The 21,750-nt window shown below is 42.3% G+C and overlaps 1 long non-coding RNA gene across 2 annotated transcripts; it reads left to right on the top strand.

Annotated features, from left to right (window-relative positions):
- The first annotated feature begins 588 nt into the window (after window positions 1-588).
- LOC146642512 (uncharacterized) lies at window positions 589-20,578 on the top strand. Of its 2 annotated transcripts, none has more exons than XR_014909651.1 (3): window positions 589-845; window positions 1,313-1,502; window positions 20,500-20,578. It is a non-coding gene; the product is annotated as an uncharacterized LOC146642512 (long non-coding RNA). The 2 variants fall into 2 exon arrangements; XR_014909650.1 differs by lacking the exon at window positions 20,500-20,578 and adding an exon at window positions 1,709-3,855.
- The last annotated feature ends 1,172 nt before the right edge of the window (window positions 20,579-21,750 follow it).

Here is a 21,750-nt window from a genome sequence, read left to right as displayed (position 1 = left end):
CCACTGACTCCCATATTAAATTCTTCAGAGATGAAACTGACATAAAGCCATAAAACCTCTTTGTCCTCATGACAGTGGTACAGGGGTGTTTTTCTTCTCACTTGTCTGGACTTTATGAAGACTTAATAGAAGTTTGAGTGCTTTCATTAACAAGTGTGCTGATAATTTATGTCTCATAACTTGAATAAAACAACATAAGCAAATGATAACAAACAGAAAGTCCAAAATCCAGACAACTGGTACCTTTTTATTAAATCATCTGCAATGACCATGTGCAAAGACTGCCCAAGAAGTCTTTGCTCCAGTTTTCGAGAACAAAATTCTCTTTTACTGATATTGTACTATAATTCTTATCCTACTTCCTAACCCCCATTTACAAATGAGGTACTACTTATTATGACTTATCTCCAGTCACTTTAAAAATAAACAAATAAAAAATATATCCACATTTGTTATATTTGATGCTGTGAGAAGAAAAAAAAGGCAATTTGGATAGAACTTGAGTAATAAAAGAACCCATATCACTTGTGGCTTTGAAGCTGCCTGGACCACCACAAACATCAGCCCAGTATCGCCATGCTATACCTCATGCTGTACCTCTGTTCCTGTCAAGTCAAACCGAGTAGGAGGTGGAGAGCCCTGAGGAAAAAAAGTAAACGTGACAGACTGGAGGGCGGAACTAATCTTGTGTCTGGGTTTCTGTCGGGAAGGAAAAAGAAGGCGAACTGGGGAGCAACAGGAAGTTGCCACTTTCGGGAAAAGCCCAGCATAATTCTTTCAATAAGTTGTTGCCAACATGAATATTGTGTGGAACTGAAGTATCTACAAAGCCAGGGAGGCAGCCGGTAAGGGAATGGTTGCTGACTATGGTAAAAGACTTTGAAGCGAGTTGCTAAAGAATCGCGGCTGCCGCTAGCTTACATAGCATTAGCACTGTGCCGTGAGTTGGTTGCCTGTTTACGAGCGGCACCATTGTTTATTGTTGGTCTGCATATGGAAGACTGTTAATGCTTGCATATGGTTAAGAGAAGCTGGTTATAAATACTATTGTTATTGCTCAAGTTCTAATGCAGATTGATTATTTAATTTAGCACTTTAATAGAAAGCAGTATTTCTCAAGGTGTATGTACAATTGCTAGTGAATTACATAATTTGAGCATTTAAAAATACTCAAGTAAATATTGTACTACAAAGCTTGCGCACTGCATTGATGTGTTTAAAAAAGAAAATGTGTTTGGGATTGTTTACAATATTTGCAGATGTGTGATAACAAACATAATTTGTATTTTGGTTTTTTGGTTTGTATTTAAAGGTTTTTCACCTATGGCTGACTGTGGCCGAAAAGAAGATTAAAGAAAAGGAAAACAAAAGATCTGCCTGGTCATTGAGTGAAACCCAGTTAAACACCTGTGGTAGATGCATCAATCCCTTTCAAGCGGGGAAGCTGCACAAACTTAGAGAGCTTGACAGTTCCAACCAAATACAGCAGCTGCGTGGGACAGGTATTCCACTATTAGCCCTGATTTTAACTGCCTTAATCATAATTCTACATGTCTTATTCACATTGTCTCATTTGTGTAAACTTAATTACTATCACTAATTACTGTAGCTATTCATTCATCTTAATTAGCTAACTCATTTTCATGCTTCTTGACTTTCTCTTGATCATTCCTTTTTATTAAAATAGTTTCTGCTTTCACTTTCTTAGTTTTCCGCCAATTCCTTGCATCTTCTAGACACGCAGCCACCACCTCCAGAAACTGGATTCAGCAGAAACTGTTTTGACATTCAATCAGATGTTTACAGTAAAGGGTAACTCTTCTATTTGCAAAGAAATACATTTCATTTGGTTTCTGTTCCACAGCATGGAATCTCCCATTCTCAATGTCCAAACATCCAATGTCTCAGTGACCATCTGGGAAAAGTATTTTGATCCAGAGCTTCAATGTTAGTTTGATGTTAGTACAATAAATGCTTATCACTTCTGTTTCAGTGTCAGTTTGAACTTTTAACAAACGATTTTTCATCAACAATTGTGGGACATGTCAGTGTGGGATTGGTGTGACACACCTGGGATCAACCACTTAAACCAATGACAGTGAAGGCAGGTTGGAATGGGTGGACACAAGCATCAGGGGAGACTGGAGACAGAAGGATTGTAGCGAAAGCTTAAGGAAAGTTTTGAGACCTGCCATGATGTATGGTTTGGAGATGGCAGAGCTAAGAAAAAGACTGGGGGTAGAACTGAGGGAGTCACTGAGATAGTTTGGAAGAGGGATGTTGGATATACTGAGCTAAGGATGTTGAAGATGGAACCGCCAGGCAGGAGAGAAGATTCATGGATTGAGACAGATGATCTGCTGTGGCGATCTCTAAAGAGAACAGCTGAAAGAAGAGGAAAAGACATGTAAATGAAAGGCAAAGTAACTTAGCAATGAGGTCTGTTGTGTAACATAATGACTAAATTTGACCCAGTTATTTTTACAGTGTCTTCAAGATGTTGCTGATGTACCTGTCAGTGTACAAGAGTAGTTGGCAGATGAGATGATAGCACAGTTAATGATTTCAATTAAAGGGATCAGCAGAGCCTGTTACTGTCTGTCAGAACTGACATGTTCCTTTGATCTGAGATACCCCAAAAATGCTGTTTTCATTTCTTCCAAAAAGTACTCATGGAGACTAGTGAAACATTTCAGCTAAAGTTCAGAGGGTGGAAAAAATGATCTGTGTATTTACTTGCCAGTTACAGTTTGGCAAGATGCTGTCAAACGATGAAACGTTTTGTTGGCAAAGTGTACCTGTCTAAATGTTGAGATGGTGTATGGTCTTAATCAGTAATGAAACTTGAGGACCACATAAAGCCCACTTTGATCTTAAGCGGGCCGGAGCAGTGAAATTCCACTTTCTGTCAGTGTAAAGATATTTAATGTCTTGAGATAAACAAGTGCAATTTTAACAGCAGATCTCAGTTTTTTTACATGAAAAACATGTAAAATTACAGAAACATTTCTGGTCGCGAACTATCCAGACTTACTGATATTTCTAAAACATAAAGCTTTTGTTGATTGTTGATTAATTACATTTTTTTAATGAATTTTGTTTTTATAGCAGACAGTCATCTATGACTTAGCTACTACAGTATTAATGGCTGTAGGGGTGGTCTTTATGAGCAAAAGCTGTAAAAAGTCTGTGTTCTGCTCTCCTGAGGAAAAAACAACAGGCGCAGCCGTTATGGCACCTACTCCAGCAGGCATACACTTAACAGTACTTGAGACACTGACATGGAGTCTAACTCAACGATCCTGCGCCGGAGGAAGCTCCATCGCTCTGTTAAGTAGCTCCCCCGATGAGCCTGATCAGAAGCAGGTGTGTGGGAACCTAGGCGTGACCAGCAGCTGGCAGGGCCACACCCATCAGGCCTGCAGGTGGCTGTCCTTCATCCTCCAGCCACACACACGTAGACACACCAGCATGGAACACAAGAGCACAGTGCAGCAAACATACATCCAATAATAATACTAATAATAATAATACTAATAATAAAGGTCCACACTGTACACGGACCCCGAGTCCCCGGAACCGGGTCCGTGACAGGGAGTGCGCTACCACGTAATGGGAAACTCACAGAGAAACTCGTGGATTCTTCAACTGACCGCTGCGGCACACCTGCACCAGAGCAAACCTCCGCCTACGCCACTCCTGCTTTACAGGTGAAAATAGAGCAACAGGACCGCTGAGTCTTTGATGTTATTTATTTTCTGCTGTGTTTTACTTGCATCTATTTGAAAGAGTGAGTGTAAACACAATATATATATATGGATAGCGTAGTGGTTAGACTACACGCCTTTGGAACAGAGGATCGCAAGTTCGATTCCTGCCTGGGGCGTCTGTATCCAGTAAGGGTCCTACAGCTAGACCCCCTATGCTAAGCAAGCCTACCGCAGACATGAGCGAGACAGATAAATATGAAGGCATGCCGGCTCGGACGTCGCCCGGATCAACAAGGTCCGCGTCAGGTGTTGAGGAACCAGGGCACCCTGATGAAAAGTGGGCTACTGGAACAAGAAGGCATCGGTGGGCAAGAGACGAAAACAGGGCATTGTTGGAATTCTACTACGCAAGTAACCCCGGCGGAAGGGACTACATGAATAGGATGTGGGACCTATGGATTCTTTGATACCCAACATCCACAATGACGGCGAAACAACTAGTAGCTCAGTGTTCCAACATTCGAAAGAAGGGACTGCTCTCACAGCTAGAGATTGACGAGGTACAACACAAATGCTATGGCAAGGAGGAGTCAGGACGCCAGGTCAGGGGGGAGATATCATCACCCCCACCCGAGATTGGGTACATAGCCCCAAGTGCGATAGGAGAAGGATCATTGAGTGCGAGAGGAACTGACCTGAAAAATAGGATCATGGCCAAGCTTGAAACCTGTATCCCCTGTAGTCGGTTACCAAGATTACGTGAAGTACCCTCAGAAGGTCTGCTAGATGATGTTAATGCAGCACTACGGACGATACCTACAACCACGATTACCGACACTAACAAGCTGATCTACAATACGGCAGCAGTGATCAGTGAGATGCTTGGCTACAAGTTGAACAGCCACAAGGGGCAGTACCCTCCATGGAGAAGGAGGCTAGAGGGCAAGATCAAAGTAGCACGGAGGGAAGTTAGCCAACTAACGGAGTTGCAGAAAGGTGCGACAAAGAAGGTGCATAAGAAATACAGCAAGCTGTCCATACCTGAGGCCTTGGAAACTGCCAAGCAAAAACTCATAGCCTTGGCCAGCCGCTTGAGGAGGTACACCAGAGAGATAGAAGGCAGGAGAATAAACCAGCTGTTCTCCACAGAACCAGCAAAGGTGTACTCTCAGTGGCAAGGGAACAATAAGAGAACAGCACCACCAAGGCTGGAGATGGAGCAATACTGGAAGAGCATATGGGAGAAGGACGCAACCCATAACAGCAATGCTCAGTGGCTAGTGGATCTGAGGGCAGACCACAGCGACCTCCCTGAACAGGGTCCAGTAACCATCAAAGTGGCAGATATCCAAGAAAGGGTCTCCAGTATGAAGAGTTGGACAGCACCAGGGTCCGACATGGTTCACGCCTACTGGCTAAAGAAGCTGACTGCACTCCACGAGCGTCTGGCAGCACAAATGAACCAGCTGCTAGTTAACGAGAGACACCCGGAATGGCTAACCGAAGGTCGGACGGTCCTGATCCCCAAGGACCCCAAGAAGGGACCGGTCCCCTCCAACTACCGACCAATAACCTGCCTCAGTACTACATGGAAGCTCCTGTCAGGCATCATATCGGCTAAGATGAACAGGCACATGGGTCAATACATGAGCGGGACACAGAAAGGGATTGGCAAGAATACCAGAGGTGCAAAACACCAGCTACTGGTAGACAGAACAGTCAGCCGAGACTGCAAGACCAGACTGACCAACCTGTGCACTGCCTGGATTGATTACAAGAAGGCCTATGACTCAATGCCCCACAGCTGGATACTGGAATGCCTAGAATTGTACAAGATCAATGGGACCCTAAGAGCCTTCATCAGGAACTCAATGGGGATGTGGCGTACAACACTAGAGGCCAACTCCAAGCCCATAGCACAAGTCACCATCAAGTGCGGGATCTACCAAGGAGATGCTCTGTCCCCACTGCTGTTCTGCATAGGCCTGAACCCCCTCAGTGAGATCATTAACAAGACTGGCTACGGATACCGACTACAGAATGAAGCAGTTGTCAGCCACCTCCTGTACATGGATGACATCAAGCTGTATGCCAAGAGTGAACGACACATCGATTCACTGATCCACACTACCAGGCTATACAGCAATGACATTGGAATGTCATTCGGACTGGAGAAGTGTAGACGGATGGTAACAAAGAGAGGGAAGGTAGTCAGAACTGAGGGGATTGAACTACCAGAAGGCAACATTGCAGACATAGAGGACAGTTACAAGTACCTGGGGATCCCGCAGGCGAATGGGAACCATGAAGAGGCCGCTAAAAAAGCTGCAACCACCAAGTACCTGCAGAGGGTCAGGCAAGTCCTGAGGAGTCAGCTGAATGGTAAGAAGAAGATCCGGGCCATCAACACGTACGCCCTGCCCGTGATCAGGTACCCTGCTGGGATAATAGGCTGGCCAAAGGAGGAGATAGAAGCCACTGACATAAAGACAAGAAAGCTCCTTACCATGCATGGAGGGTTTCACCCCAAGTCCAGCACCCTGAGGCTGTACGCTAAGCGGAAGGAAGGGGGCCGGGGACTGGTGAGTGTCAGCACCACAGTCCAGGATGAGACAACGAACATCCAAGAATACAGTGAATGCCTCAGGCAGCAGAAACCCAAGACAGAGGAGGGAGACGAGGAACCATCATGGAAGGACAGGCCCCTGCACGGTATGTACCACCGGCAGATATAGGGGGTGGCTGATATCCAGAAATCCTACCAGTGGCTGGACAAAGCTGAACTGAAAGACAGCACAGAGGCACTAATCATGGCAGCACAAGAACAAGCGCTGAGTACAAGATCCATAGAGGCTGGGGTCTATAACACCAAGCAAGACCCCAGGTGCAGGCTGTGTAAAGATTCCCCAGAGACAATCCAGCACATAACAGCAGGGTGCAAGATGCTAGCAGGCAAGGCATACATGGAACGCCATAACCAAGTGGCCGGCATAGTGTACAGGAACATCTGTGCCGAGTATAATCTGGAAGTCCCGAGGTCAAAATGGGAGATGCCCCCAAGGGTGGTGGAGAATGACCGAGCTAAGATCCTGTGGGACTTCCAGATACAGACGGACAAAATGGTGGTGGCTAACCAACCGGCCATAGTGGTGGTAGACAAACAGAAGAAGATGGCCGTAGTGATCGATGTAGCGGTTCCGAATGACAGGAAGAAGGAACACGAGAAGCTGGAGAAATACCAAGGTCTCAGAGAAGAGCTCGAGAGGATGTGGAGGGTGAAGGTAACGGTGGTCCCCGTGGTAATCGGAGCACTAGGTGCGGTGACTCCCAAGCTAGGCGAGTGGCTCCAGCAGATCCCGGGAATAACATCGGAGATCTCTGTCCAGAAGAGCGCAGTCCTGGGAACAGCTAAGATACTGCGCAGGACCCTCAAGCTCCCAGGGCTCTGGTAGAGGACCCGAGCTTGAAGGATAAACCGCCCGCAGGGGCGTGCTGGGTGTGTTTTATATATATATATATATATATATATATATATATATATATGTATATATATACACAGTGGGGCAAAAAAGTATTTAGTCAGCCACCGATTGTGCAAGTTCCCCCACTTAAAATGATGACAGAGGTCAGTAATTTGCACCAGAGGTACACTTCAACTGTGAGAGACAGAATGTGAAAAAAAAATCCATGAATTCACATGGTAGGATTTGTAAAGAATTTATTCGTAAATTAGGGTGGAAAATAAGTATTTGGTCACCTCAAACAAGGAAAATCTCTGGCTCTCACATACCTCTAACGTCGTCTGTAAAAAGCTTTTCTGTCCCCCACTCGTTACCTGTATGAATGGCACCTGTTTGAACTCATCATCTGTATAAAAGACACCTGTCCACAGCCTCAAACAGTCAGACTCCAAACTACGCCATGGCCAAGACCAAAGAGCTTTCGAAGGACACCAGGAAAAGTATTGTAGACCTGCACCAGACTGGGAAGAGTGAATCTACAATAGGCAAGCAGCTTGGTGTGAAAAAATCAACTGTGGGAGCAATCATCAGAAAATGGAAGACATACAAGACCACTGATAATCTCCCTCGATCTGGGGCTCCACGCAAGATCTCATCCCGTGGGGTCAAAATGATCATGAGAACGGTGAGCAAAGATCCCAGAACCACACGGGGGGACCTGGTGAATGACCTGCAGAGAGCTGGGACCAAAGTAACAAAGGTCACCATCAGTAACACACTACAACGGCAGGGAATCGAATCCCGCAGTGCCAGACGTGTTCCGCTGCTGAAGCCAGTGCATGTCCAGAGAGCACATGGATGATACAGCAGAGGATTGGGAGAATGTCATGTGGTCATGTGGTCAGACGAAACCCAAGTAGAACTCTTTGGTATAAACTCAACTCGTCGTGTTTGGAGGAAGAAGAATACTGAGTTGCATCCCAAGAACACCATACCTACTGTGAAGCATGGGGGTGGAAACATCATGCTATGGGGCTGTTTTTCTGCCAGGGGGACAGGACGACTGATCCGTGTTAAGGACAGAATGAATGGGGCCATGTATCGTGAGATTTTGAGCCAAAACCTCCTTCCATCAGTGAGAACTTTGAAGATGAAACGAGGCTGGGTCTTCCAACATTACAATGATCCAAAACACACCGCCCGGGCAACAAAGGAGTGGCTCCGTAAGAAGCATTTGAAAGTCCTGGAGTGGCCTAGCCAGTCTCCAGACCTCAACCCCATAGAAAATCTGTGGCGGGAGTTGAAAGTCCGTGTTGCTCGGCGACAGCCCCAAAACATCACTGCTCTCGAGAAGATCTGCATGGAGGAATGGGCCAAAATACCAGCTACTGTGTGTGCAAACCTGGTAAAGACCTATAGTAAACGTTTGACCTCTGTTATTGCCAACAAAGGTTATGTTACAAAGTATTGAGTTGTATTTTTGTTATTGACCAAATACTTATTTTCCACCCTGATTTACGAATAAATTCTTTACAAATCCTACCATGTGGATTGATGGATTTTTTTTTCACATTCTGTCTCTCACAGTTGAAGTGTACCTCTGGTGCAAATTACTGACCTCTGTCATCATTTTAAGTGGGGGAACTTGCACAATCGGTGGCTGACTAAATACTTTTTTGCCCCACTGTATATTCATTCTATGTGCTGGAATGTGCAGAAAACAAGTTTAAATGTTAAACAAATTTCTTCCAGTCAGAGAATGTTGCATATAATTAAATTTTTGCTTGATGAAAGTTAAAAGGTTAAAACTAATAAAACAAGTTTTAAAAAGAGACTTTTCCATTTGATTACATTTTCTATGATGGATTATGCAGAAAAAGTAGAATTGGGCTGAAAGATCTATCGCTTTATCACCTATTCAGTTTGTAAATCGTGTTTTTAAAAAGTAACTTAGTAACTAAGTAACTTGACCAACACTGGTGGTGTAGTACTGTGACTTAGCTTAAAGCTACTGCACAGTTTGACTGTTAAAAGAAGAAATTCTACTGAGTTGATTTGTCAGTAAGGACTACTGAAGCTATCCTCACCACTGGTCACAGTGTCTGAAAGCCTGTTTTTAACTGTGTTGAGTTTAAAAGTGAAAAGTTAGGAGCCCTGTTGTCTGTGGTCTCTGGGGTTTCTCAGTGTCACTAATGAAGCCGTGCCCATCTCTCCAAATCCTCTCTTCCTTGGTCCAGAGTTTACTGACATTTTTGAGGGAAGTACATTAATGGACTGTCTCAAGAACCAACCTCAAGTGTTTTATGCCTTGTTTGGGGTGTTAATGCTTTAAACTTGGACTACACTAAAGCTGTATAACATGTTCACTTTTAGCCAAAGACTAGCGATTGGCTTGTGAAAAAGGAGAAGAAGACTTCACAGAATCTGCAGACTTTTTGAATTACAAGCTTTTGGAGTTAGACTATACTAATGTCTGCATAGTCTCTTGAAATGGTTTAAACCATCACACATGACACTAAATTATGTTTTGTGATTTAATAAGTGAACACTGAACACTGCCAACTTGGCAGACTCAACCAATTTTCTGTCATCTGAGTCTCATTTACAAATAATGCCACCAAAAAGTGTAACCGGTCCAATGAGCATAGTTAGTTATTTTAGAAAGGAGAGAAATAAAATATATGTATTAATGCATTTTGAACTGTTATTGTTTATATGTATTGTATACCATATGTGGCCTTTTCAGGAGAACGGACCTGTGTTGTATTTAACTCCATAGAAAGTTCCTTATGATGGCTTACTACTCACCCTAATGTTACCCTTGACCCTAAACTGGTCACTGACACACTAATGGACGTTAAGAGGTCAAAAGCTAATACCCACAGACATCTGTGGGTATTAGCTTTGAGTGAATGATTCTGGATGAAAATCTGCCAGTCTCTGCAGGCAAACAGCCTTGCAAGCTCTGTGGTGCCTTACTTCAACCAATGAGGCTTGGTACACCACATTATGGTCAGTTCATTGTATTAGTACAGTTAATAGACATGTTGTTTTGAATTGTACACGTATTCTGTATGGGTATGCAACATTTGATCATCTGCCTGCTGTTATGTCTACAAATGTTGATCAAAAAAAAAAGATGAAAAAATTGTAAGTCAAACTATATGTTAAGAGAGCTGAATATGAGAAAAAAGTCCTCATCCCCACAACTATAGGGGAGAAGGCCAGTGGTTAATGATTGTTAATGAATAAAAAGAGTGCAAAGAGATGAGGGAAGAATAAAGATTCAATGCATCATGCAAAAGTTGAGTGTTTGTCTCCTGAAACCAAACTGGGAGCTGGTTTCATAGTAATGAGCCCTGATATCGTCTCTGCCTCCTCTTCTACTTTTGAAAAGCCTGCAGTTTGAGAGTGACGTGCTCTGTTAAGATAATAAGACACAATAAGGTCTTAGATATGATGTGACCTAATTACTCCGGATACATCACCTGACTTTATAGATAAATAAAGCTATGTATCATCTGCATAGCATTGAAAATGTATGCAGAGTTTTCTAATAACATTAGAGAAACATGTATACTATATATATATATATATATATATATATATATATATATATATATATATATATATATATATATATATATATATATATATATATACATCAGGCAAGGCATACATGGAACGCCATAACCAAGTGGCCGGCATAGTGTACAGGAACATCTGTGCCGAGTATAACCTAGAAGTCCCGAGGTCAAAATGGGAGATGCCCCCAAGGGTGGTGGAGAATGACCGAGCTAAGATCCTGTGGGACTTCCAGATACAGACGGACAAAATGGTGGTGGCTAACCAACCGGACATAGTGGTGGTAGACAAACAGAAGAAGACGGCCGTAGTGATCGATGTAGCGGTTCCGAATGACAGCAATATCAGGAAGAAGGAACACGAGAAGCTGGAGAAATACCAAGGGCTCAGAGAAGAGCTCGAGAGGATGTGGAGGGTGAAGGTAACGGTGGTCCCCGTGGTAATCGGAGCACTAGGTGCGGTGACTCCCAAGCTAGGCGAGTGGCTCCAGCAGATCCCGGGAATAACATCGGAGATCTCTGTCCAGAAGAGCGCAGTCCTGGGAACAGCTAAGATACTGCGCAGGACCCTCAAGCTCCCAGGCCTCTGGTAGAGGACCCGAGCTTGAAGGATAAACCGCCCGCAGGGGCGTGCTGGGTGTTTTATATATATATATATATATATATATATATATATATATATATATATATACCTACAACCACGATTACCGACACTAACAAGCTGATCTACAATACGGCAGCAGTGATCAGTGAGATGCTTGGCTACAAGTTGAACAGCCACAAGGGGCAGTACCCTCCATGGACTCCATGGAGAAGGAGGCTAGAGGGCAAGATCAAAGTAGCACGGAGGGAGGTTAGCCAACTAACGGAGTTGCAGAAAGGTGCGACAAAGAAGGTGCATAAGAAATACAGCAAGCTGTCCATACCTGAGGCCTTGGAAACTGCCAAGCAAAAACTCACAGCCTTGGCCAGCCGCTTGAGGAGGTACACCAGAGAGATAGAAGGCAGGAGAATAAACCAGCTGTTCTCCACAGAACCAGCAAAGGTGTACTCTCAGTGGCAAGGGAACAATAAGAGAACAGCACCACCAAGGCTGGAGACGGAGCAATACTGGAAGAGCATATGGGAGAAGGACGCAACCCATAACGGCAATGCTCAGTGGCTAGTGGATCTGAGGGCAGACCACAGTGACCTCCCTGAACAGGGTCCAGTAACCATCACAGTGGTAGATATCCAAGAAAGGGTCTCCAGTATGAAGAGTTGGACAGGGCCAGGCATGGTTCACGCCTACTGGCTAAAGAAGCTGACTGCACTCCACGAGCGTCTGGCAGCACAAATGAACCAGCTGCTAGTTAACGAGAGACACCCGGAATGGCTAACCGAAGGTCGGACGGTCCCAAGGACCCCAAGAAGGGACCGGTCCCCTCCAACTACCGACCAATAACCTGCCTCAGTACTACATGGAAGCTCCTGTCAGGCATCATATTGGCTAAGATGAACAGGCACATGGGTCAATACATGAGCGGGACACAGAAAGGAATTGGCAAGAATACCTGTTGGGTCTGTGTTTCCACAAACCCCGCTAATTCTAGAGACTTATTCATCATGAAGAAAACAAGACAGTCGATCGATCGATTATTTGCGCAAGGGAGGCCTCGTCTGTGTCCACCACGAAAATGACCCCCAGATCTGACCTCCTCCTGCTACCTTTTATTGAGAGACAGTTCACACAAAACACGTCAGAACAAAGCCACACCCACATGGTCCTAAGACAAGGCATTTGTATATGTGTGAACTTCTGTAAGAGTGTGTGTGTGTGTGTGTGTGTGTGTGTGTGTGTGTGTGTGTGTGTGTGTGTGTGTGTGTATGTGTTAGACCTCCTGCTGGCCAAAGGGTCATAACTCTGCCTCCTGACATCTGACCCACGTTAAACTCATGGACTGAACATACACACACCCACAATGGACAACTGTACCCTCAAACACAATAATAACATGGACTGAACCACCACTCACAACCACTAGCACTTTATATAGCCTCTGTAGAAACTATCTACACCCTCACTTATCTTAACTGCACTACTGTATAGCTCTGTGTAAATAATCATTCTGTACATTCGATAATCTTTAATCCTACAACTGTTTACAACTTGCATAGTTCCCATTTCTGTATAGCTGTATATCCCAGATTCTGTAAAGTTATTTATTTCATATTCTGTATAGTTTTTCATATTTATATCCTGTTCATATCCTGTACATAGCTTGTACTCACTACAGCCTGTACATACTTATAGTTATAGAATATTCACAACATACTTCATACCGTGTACATTATAACATACCATAATAGACCCATTTCTGTAATATACTCACATATCTATATTATTGCTAATATATATTGTAATATATCTATATCACTAAAGCACTTCTGGATGGATGCAAACTGCATTTCGTTGCCCTGTACCTGTGCATGTGCAATGACAATAAAGTTGAATTCTATTCTATTCTATTCTATAAGCCCAGGAAGCTTACATCAAATGAAACAGATCTTTCAGATAGGATGTATCTACAATAAAACCTCCCCCAGCACAGAGTGGTTGGAGAGGTGGTCAGGATCAAAGGAATGGCTTTGATCCTATTGCTTGAACTAAGACTGTACAAATTTAAGAAACACAATGGCAACATTCAACAATTAGACTTAACATTTCCCTCCTTTTTGTCATTGTATACTTAAATTTCAACTTATGCACCCTTTGTTTGGACAGTGTCAGTGTAGATTTCATTCATACACAGTAAACTACATCCTATACATAAGCAAATCAATGTCAACAATACAAAAACAGGAATTAATATTTTCAAAAGAAGATGCCACCAAGGACCAGACAGTAACCAAGCTATCCAGCCTTGTGGCGGATCTACTCCTGTCGTGCAATTCATTATGTATTTCTTCAAGTAAACAACTGAATGTCAAAGGTCAAACAAGAAGAATCATCATTCTCAAAAATCATATGTCACTACAATCCAACTGTATACAGACATAGGCATTTAAACGCATCAGTTGACTTTATTGTTTGTCCATGTGGCTCTCAGCTAACTTCAAAGCTGCAGCCTGGTCAACACCCTTCTTTATGACTCCTATCAACCCCCCAAATCTTCTCACTGTAGGCATCCTGTGGGGGTTAGAGTCAACTGGTGAATTATCTGCATTTACAACTCTTCTCCTGTCCTGTTGTCACCACAGAAAACGCTTTGTAAAGGAAATTGGATCAAGCTGTTTTGATCTTCTTGGCTCAAAACCTCAAGTGTTCATGATGTAAATGTAGACAAAAGGCTTCTCTGTTTACATCCTTCTTGCAGAAGACAAAAGAATAGGTGATGTTGCCATGTTCCATGGTTAATCTCCAACTTGGACTAATCCATTGTCCTTCATACACATAGGCAATTGGCCTGTTTCCAGTTCATTTAACTGTATAATGTCCTGCAACAAGTCATATTCTTTAAGTCAGACGGGCAGGTCTGTCGTACCAGAGCAGTTCACCTTCCCAGCTACTGGTGAATCAACCTTCCATTCAGGTTCAGAGCAGTTGAAAAGTTGGCAGTGTTCCTGGATGTGTTGCTAAAGCAACCAAACAAACTGTCTCGCTCTCAGTGATGCTATATGGCCACAGTCCAGAAGAATGTGTAGCCAGTGGCATCACAAGCATAACCATTGGTCTCATTCTTTATGTGAGCGGTTGTGTTCTTAAACTGCCACCAGTAGTTGTTGAAAACCCATGCGGGTACTGGGTGTGGTTTGCTCTGTTCCAGTGCGCTCCCTGTTATCCCACTCAGGGTCCACAGGCTCAAGAAGATGCACAGCACATTCCCAGCCATTCTGATGAGTACCTGTGGCTCAGTTGGTTTCTTCACCGGATTGAGACGAGGGGCCCTGGAGGCTTTCCCCCCCTCCTTTGTACCCGGTCTTCCTGCCGCTTACTCCGAGCTGGCCTGGATGTGTGTCACCTTCTTGCAGTGCGCTTGATGTATCCAAGTGTTCCTTCCAGCAATCTTCACTGCTGTGGTCGTTGTCAGCAGCACCCGATAGGGACCTTTCCATCGTGGACTGGATCAGCACTTCCTCTCCATGGCCTTATCAACATCCAATCTCCAGATTTCAGATTCTGCTCCTGCAGAGAAACAGAATCATCTGGCAGATCATTTGTTCTCATGACTACTTTACTTTTAAACATTTCAAGCATCTAATCTGCTAATATGCTCTCTCTTCTGCTCTTCTATCATCACTACAGAAGACTAGAACTCTAAATGCTCTAACATATGTAATCTCAAAGAGTCAGACCGTTCTCTGTTGGAGGAATCCTCATGTACATCTTAACTAATTCTATACAGTCTAACCATGTCCTGCCTGTCTTCCTAAGTCTTAACTTTACTGTTCTATTAGTTCTCTCTGCCTGCAAAAAGTTTTTTTTTTTTTTTAAGTATTTCATAATCCTAGAGTGAGTATAAACTACTGCAAGATGCTAGCAGGCAAGGCATACATGGAACGCCATAACCAAGTGGCCGGCATAGTGTACAGGAACATCTGTGCCGAGTATAAAATGGTGGTGGCCAACCAACCGGACATAGTGGTGGTAGATAAACAGAAGAAGACAGCCGTAGTGATCGATGTAGCGGTTCCGAATGACAGCAATATCAGGAAGAAGGAACACGAGAAGCTGGAGAAATACCAATGGCTCAGAGAAGAGCTCGAGAGGATGTGGAGGGTGAAGGTAACGGTGGTCCCCGTGGTAATCGGAGCACTAGGTGCGGTGACTCCCAAGCTAGGCGAGTGGCTCCAGCAGATCCTGGGAACAACATCGGAGATCTCTGTCCAGAAGAGCGCAGTCCTGGGAACAGCTAAGATACTGCGCAGGACCCTCAAGCTCCCAGGCCTCTGGTAGAGGACCCGAGCTTGAAGGATAAACTGCCCGCAGGGGCGTGCTGGGTGTATATATATATATATATATATATATATATATATATATATATATAAAACACTGGTTCTGTGACAGAACCCTGTGGAGCTCTATGACTCTTAAGAAGACTTCCCATTTACATGTACAAATTGGAAACTGTCAGACAGATATGATTCAAACCACTGCAGCACAGTTCCTTCAATATGGATTGTCTGTTTCAATCTCTCTAGTAAAAGACTGTGGTCAACAGTAGTGAATGCTGAGCTGAGGTCTAACAGGCCATAAGAAGATCCTTTGGAAAATTTCACTAGGGCTGCTTCTGCACTAAGACACACTCTGAATTAAAAATGAAGCTCTTCAAATAAACCATCTCTTTGTAAATGAACACTTAAACTACTTTTTAATAATTTTTCATTTTAAAAAAAATCTTGAAAGACAGTTGGAAATCAGTCTATAATTAGCTAAGACAGCTGGATCAAGTAAGGACTTTTTAAGTAATGGTTTAATTACCTCCACCTTTAAAGCCTGCACTACCCAGTCTGTTAATAAAGATAGATTAATCATGTTTAAGATTGAAGCATTTGTTAATGTGAAACTTCTTTGAGCAGTCTTGTACGAATTGGGTCTAAAAGGCACATTGACGGTTAGAAGAAGAAATAATCACCAGTCAGTCAAAACCCTAGACCTCAACAGTGACTGAAAGAGAACAAGAATAGACACAGTTATATTTAAAGGCCACTAACAGAAATCACTCTGTTTTCTCTCCAAAGTGAAAATCCATGGGTCTCACTGCATGGCATCTCTAAAGGGGATCATTTTATGTACAAAAACAGGAGGCCTAGGACTGCTGTGGGATTAAAATCTGAGTCACTCTCCACTGTGACACTATTACTGTAACTGAAAGGAGAAAAGGAGATTTTTTTCCCCTAACAATATTTTCAAACAATATTTATGATATTTTCCTTGAATGTTACATGATATATATATTTGGCATCATGATTACTTTACCTATGACTGCCACCACCAAAGATAACTGATAACCTTTGTTATTGTACTGCTATTAGAAATAGTCAGAGGAAGTTGGTTAAGGAATCTAACATGCATTAGTCACTTATCTTGCAAACCTATTTTGCTCTGGAACAGGTTATGTTCCAGACTGGTGATCAACAGGTATGAAATCCCAACCTGTGGACAAATCTACTCTGTATAGGGTCTAAAGGTTAATAGCTTCTCAAGACTTTGTGTTTCCCTTAAGAGTTTTGGTAATAAATATAGAATCCTCCACCCAACTCTATTAACTTGATTTTTTCCTCCTGGCTTCAATGAATTCTACAATTTCATAGTTCTGTAAACATTAATATATTAGAATCCGTCAGATCAGATTCTACTGTGTCTTAATTATAGAGTTGTGATATTGATGAGTCTGTCAATTACACAGTCAGCATTTTTACGTTTCCTTCATGTCTTCAAATATGCTAAACTTTGTTAAAATAGTAATACAAGTGCTTAAAGCTCTCACACATTCATATGGACACACACTCACACTGCTGCTCTGTGCGCAGTAGCCATGCAAATTTCACTCATATTTTTCTAGTATTATATTTTTTTATTGCTTTGTAGAATTGGTCACTTTGTTGCCAATATGCAGTTATTCGTACTTTTGATTGTCCAGACAGTGCCATTGTTACCCTTTTAATGTAAAAACAATTGTAGCTACATAGGGAAACCCTGGTATGGTGACCAGTTTGATTTATTTTAATCATACTTGTACTATGTTTTTTAAATTGAGGGAGGAGATCAGTAGGTAGAGCGTTCGCCCCATGATCAGCAAGTCGGGGGTTCAAAACCACCGAACGGCTACCCTGATGTTCCCCTGAGCAAGGTACTGTCCCTAGACACTGCTCCCTGGATGCTGGATTGGTGGCTGCCCACTGCTTCACTGAAGTATACCAAAAATATATATATATTTTTTCCTACTAGAAATACATTAATACCCCAATCATAGATGTGGAAGATCAGGATACCCTCATGCATTATGTTTGAATGCATTTACAGGCTCTCTTTCTCTCTCTCTTTTATATTGTTGGCAGAAGGACATATAGAGAAAATAAATGGGGTTCATAAATGTCCCTCTGTTTAAGAAGTGGTTAAAATAAAATGATACACCAATGTCAGAATTTATTTTAGTGTGATATGAATGCAACTTTGATCCCAGATGCAAAAAAAGAAAAGAAAAAAGTAAATAACCATTAGAAACATGCCCCACTGTTGGAAACAGCTTCAAAGTCAAAACCACTTAATTACCACAAACTGAGACATATACTTGCTTTATTCTCTACAGGGAAACAAAAAAAAAAACTATTTGTTTATTTTTAAAAAAATATATAAATCTTTTTTTTTTTTTTACAGATAATGGTTCGAGGGCTTTAAAAACGTAACTGTTTCTGTAGGGAGAAATATTTCAAACCTATTACACTTCTGGCATTAACCTCCAGAGACCCGGACGTTCTGGCGAGTCAGTGAGGAGTGGGAGTTCCAACTGGATGATCCTTGGTGGTTTTATAAATACTTCCAATTATGTGACACTTGCTATCCCTGAAGTAACTCCTTATGATGTTGGAATTAGAATTTATAGTCATTAAATTTGATTTCTATGTTGACAGCTTCACATCGTGTACTGTTGATATTTGATGAACAGTACTATTTGTCTAATGAACATAAAATTCCTAAAGCAACACAATTTTTGCATCACACTGTGCAGTAAGGACTTAACATATTTGACCATGAAACAAGATTTAAATTTGAAGTACATGAAATGTTGGATGCTGCCAATTCAAACTGTTAGGTTGTCAACAAGAATTTTCATAAGAAGTACTGAGAAAGATTGATAGTGTGTCTCGTTCACACACCAGGTCGATCCAAGGGCCTCCTGCTCCTGCTATGGCTATTCAGCTGAGGATATCAGTGTCCTTGTGATGTGTTAACGCAAGACAGCAGGCAGCTGCAGGCAAAACTCACTGACTGATGTAAGGCAATCTTTCTTTCATTCTTTCTTTCACTCTTTACATGTTTTATGCTTCTGCTGTAAACTAATCCACAAATGCTAATAGTTTTGACAGAACTGCTTACAAAGCCCTAGCAGCCCTGCACAGCCTTAGTGCTGACAGAAAGAGAAACTTTGAAAGCTCCTCTCATGGCTCTCATGAACATCACGCATGTCAAACTTGCATTTTTTTTTATCTGCTACTTGTACAACAGCGCTGGAAAGATGAGGGTTATAGTCTGTTCCAAAAATATGTCTTGTCAAGATAAATCCCTCAAAGGACTTGCGGAAATGAGGTGCTCTCTTTCCTGGTACAAGATAATATAGTTTTATTTGAATTCAAGGAAGCATGAGATGCATTCAAGAATCAATATTTCGTGATATCCCTCCGCATTGTACACCATGATGCAGGGACTGAAAGATACCCATTTATTATCACTGTGAAAGGTAAATTCAAGAGCTGCTACTCTGTTGGACATTTGAACTTGAAATACTGATGGTGTGCCTCATTCAAGTTCAAATAAGGTTTTGATGCATTTCCAGCTGAATAGCACAAAATGTGCCCATATCCCACTAGCATCACCACGGCTGTCAGTATGCACTGTGTCACTATCTACAGTGCAGCTTCAGGGTTTGTCTCTTCTTGCGATCATCAACAGATTCTGTCCCTCCGTGAGAAAATTAAGAAGAATATTATATATTTTTTAGTATTTATCTTCATTTTAACTGTCTAACATCCACTGGGTTAACAGTGACCCATTCAGGGTTAAGTGTAGGATTATCCTAACATCCACCTCAATTTATGGATGTTTTTCCCAACAAGGCAAAACCATGGTAAGTTGGGGAATCCTTGTGGCAACATGCTTAAATCATCTTCAGTAACTAGAAATAGTGTCCTTTCAAATAAATTTGAATGATAGTTTTTATATTAACCTCTCAGGGTGACACCATACTGGTAGATCTGAACTGAGGACCTTTTTGAACCTCTTGATGTTGGAGACAACAAAAACCAGCATGCCATCATTATCTTTCCAATAAATTGTATGTTAACATTTTAAATTGAATATATACTACCACCATGTTAGTGATTTAACATTACTTTAAAAAATATTGCAAGCTTTTCTGTTTAGGTGTTCCAAGTGGAAAGATTTAAAAAGGTGAACATAAATACTGTGAGGCCTAAGCACCCTTGAAAAGGTTCAATGGTTAAATCCTAATAGAACTTTACCAGTTCTCTATCCATACAAGACTTAATGTCATGTACTAATTCATCAGCCGCACCACCATATTTACCAGCTGGCAACAATTCCCAAGCAGACATTTGAGTGCAGCTACCCTCTTAAAAAGCTTGCCAGATACACAGCCGCTATTATAGCCTCAGTGTAAAAATTATTTTTTAATGATTACCCCGACATTCCCTGCTTTGAATGTAATTTTGACTTTGACTGGCACAGTGTTTGAAGTGTCCTTTAGATTTCATAGAGGGCTTTGCTGTTAATCAAAAGCCTTAAAATGAGCTTTGGATTATTTTTAGGGGTACTTAAAGTGCTGGAGGGATGACGCTGAAATTTTCACAAAGGCAAAATGAAAGTGCTAAATCAGTGTGGAGCAGACATTGTTAGCACAGTTGGCATATGGCACTGCCACATTATATTTTCCTTTCTTGTGCTTCACATTTAATAGCACACTAATTGTGTGGACATGGATTGTGTGAGGCATAAAAGATGTATAACTGTCCATTATCCTCAAGGAAGCAAACACAGCTGGCTGAAAACGTGGATCTAAATAAGGAAAATCGTGTGAACCAACTGGCCAGGCCTGCAAGAAACTTCTGAATAGATGGTATGGGTTACTACTTGATTTTGTGTCGTGATGTCCATCAGTTTCAGCTACTTTTGTTTACGGTAAAATAAATACAAAAAAGGAAAGCTCTATTGAAGAAAAAAAAGGCTTAACAAGAACCATGAATGGTCTGTCCTTGTGGTTACCACAAGGATTAAAAATCAATGGAGCTTTATTCAGAAACAAATTAAAGTCCATCTTTATTAAAAAAAAAAATAATAATAAAGATATGCTATTCTTCCGATATTTCATTACAAACTCAAATATAATTCAGCCTTTTACTTTTGAAACATACTGCTGGAGGAAAAATGTAAAAATGGGCAAATGTAAAAAGGACACATTTTCCAACTATGCCTACTGTCCTTATTTAACCTGTGTCACTTTGCCTCTGAACAATATGAGTGGTAAAATAAATATTTGTAAAGTCACACAGAAATTAATTATTCAGTTATTAAACGTAGTTCTACATATCTATATATGTTTCTCACATGTTGTGGCAGGTGAGTGTGAGTATAAGTGTGCGAGTGTCATGGTCCACAGCTCGGTGTCTGAGGAGTGGTTGGGATGCCCAGATGGCCACGCCTTCGGGTGGGGCTGTCATCTTCACACCTGCATCCCATTCCAGGCGATCATCAGGAGGACTATTTAACCTCGCACGGCCGGCTGCTCCACGCCAGTCCGTCAGTCGCCATTCACTGGTAACTTGGCCCCTTGCGAAGGTTGATGTGGAATTTCTGGCTTCTATTAACTCTTTTAATATTGCCACTGTGTGCACAGGTTATTGTCCGGCGTGTTCGAGCCTTCACCTGCCTTTCCTCCTGCCCGCCTGGAGTTCTGAAAAACCGCCTACCATCCTCTCCGTCTCCTTGGAATCCTCTCCCACGGACACTCACCCCTCCCTCCGGTTTCCACAGTCCAGCCCCAATTGTAAGATAGATAGCTATACCCCCGTTGTATGCTGTTATCTCCCTGCTCTCAGTAAGTCTCTCCCCTTTCTGTTGCATCCTCCCACGGTCCCGATCATGGCGTCCCCGAATCGTTTATCGCCCGGTTTCTTCTGTTCTAACATTAAAACAGCGTGTTTCCTTTGGTTATTCCGGGTCACCTTTAGTTAAGAAATAAAGTTTATTTTGTGTGCATTCCCGTGTATTGTGTTTGC

Source organism: Rhamphochromis longiceps, linkage group LG23 (assembly GCF_057381845.1).
Source record: "Rhamphochromis longiceps isolate RC_006_pf linkage group LG23, R_longiceps_female_GT1.1, whole genome shotgun sequence".
NCBI classification, from domain to species: Eukaryota; Metazoa; Chordata; class Actinopteri; order Cichliformes; family Cichlidae; genus Rhamphochromis; species Rhamphochromis longiceps.
Note: the sequence above shows the minus strand (reverse complement) of the source record. Positions and strands in the feature narration are given on the sequence as shown.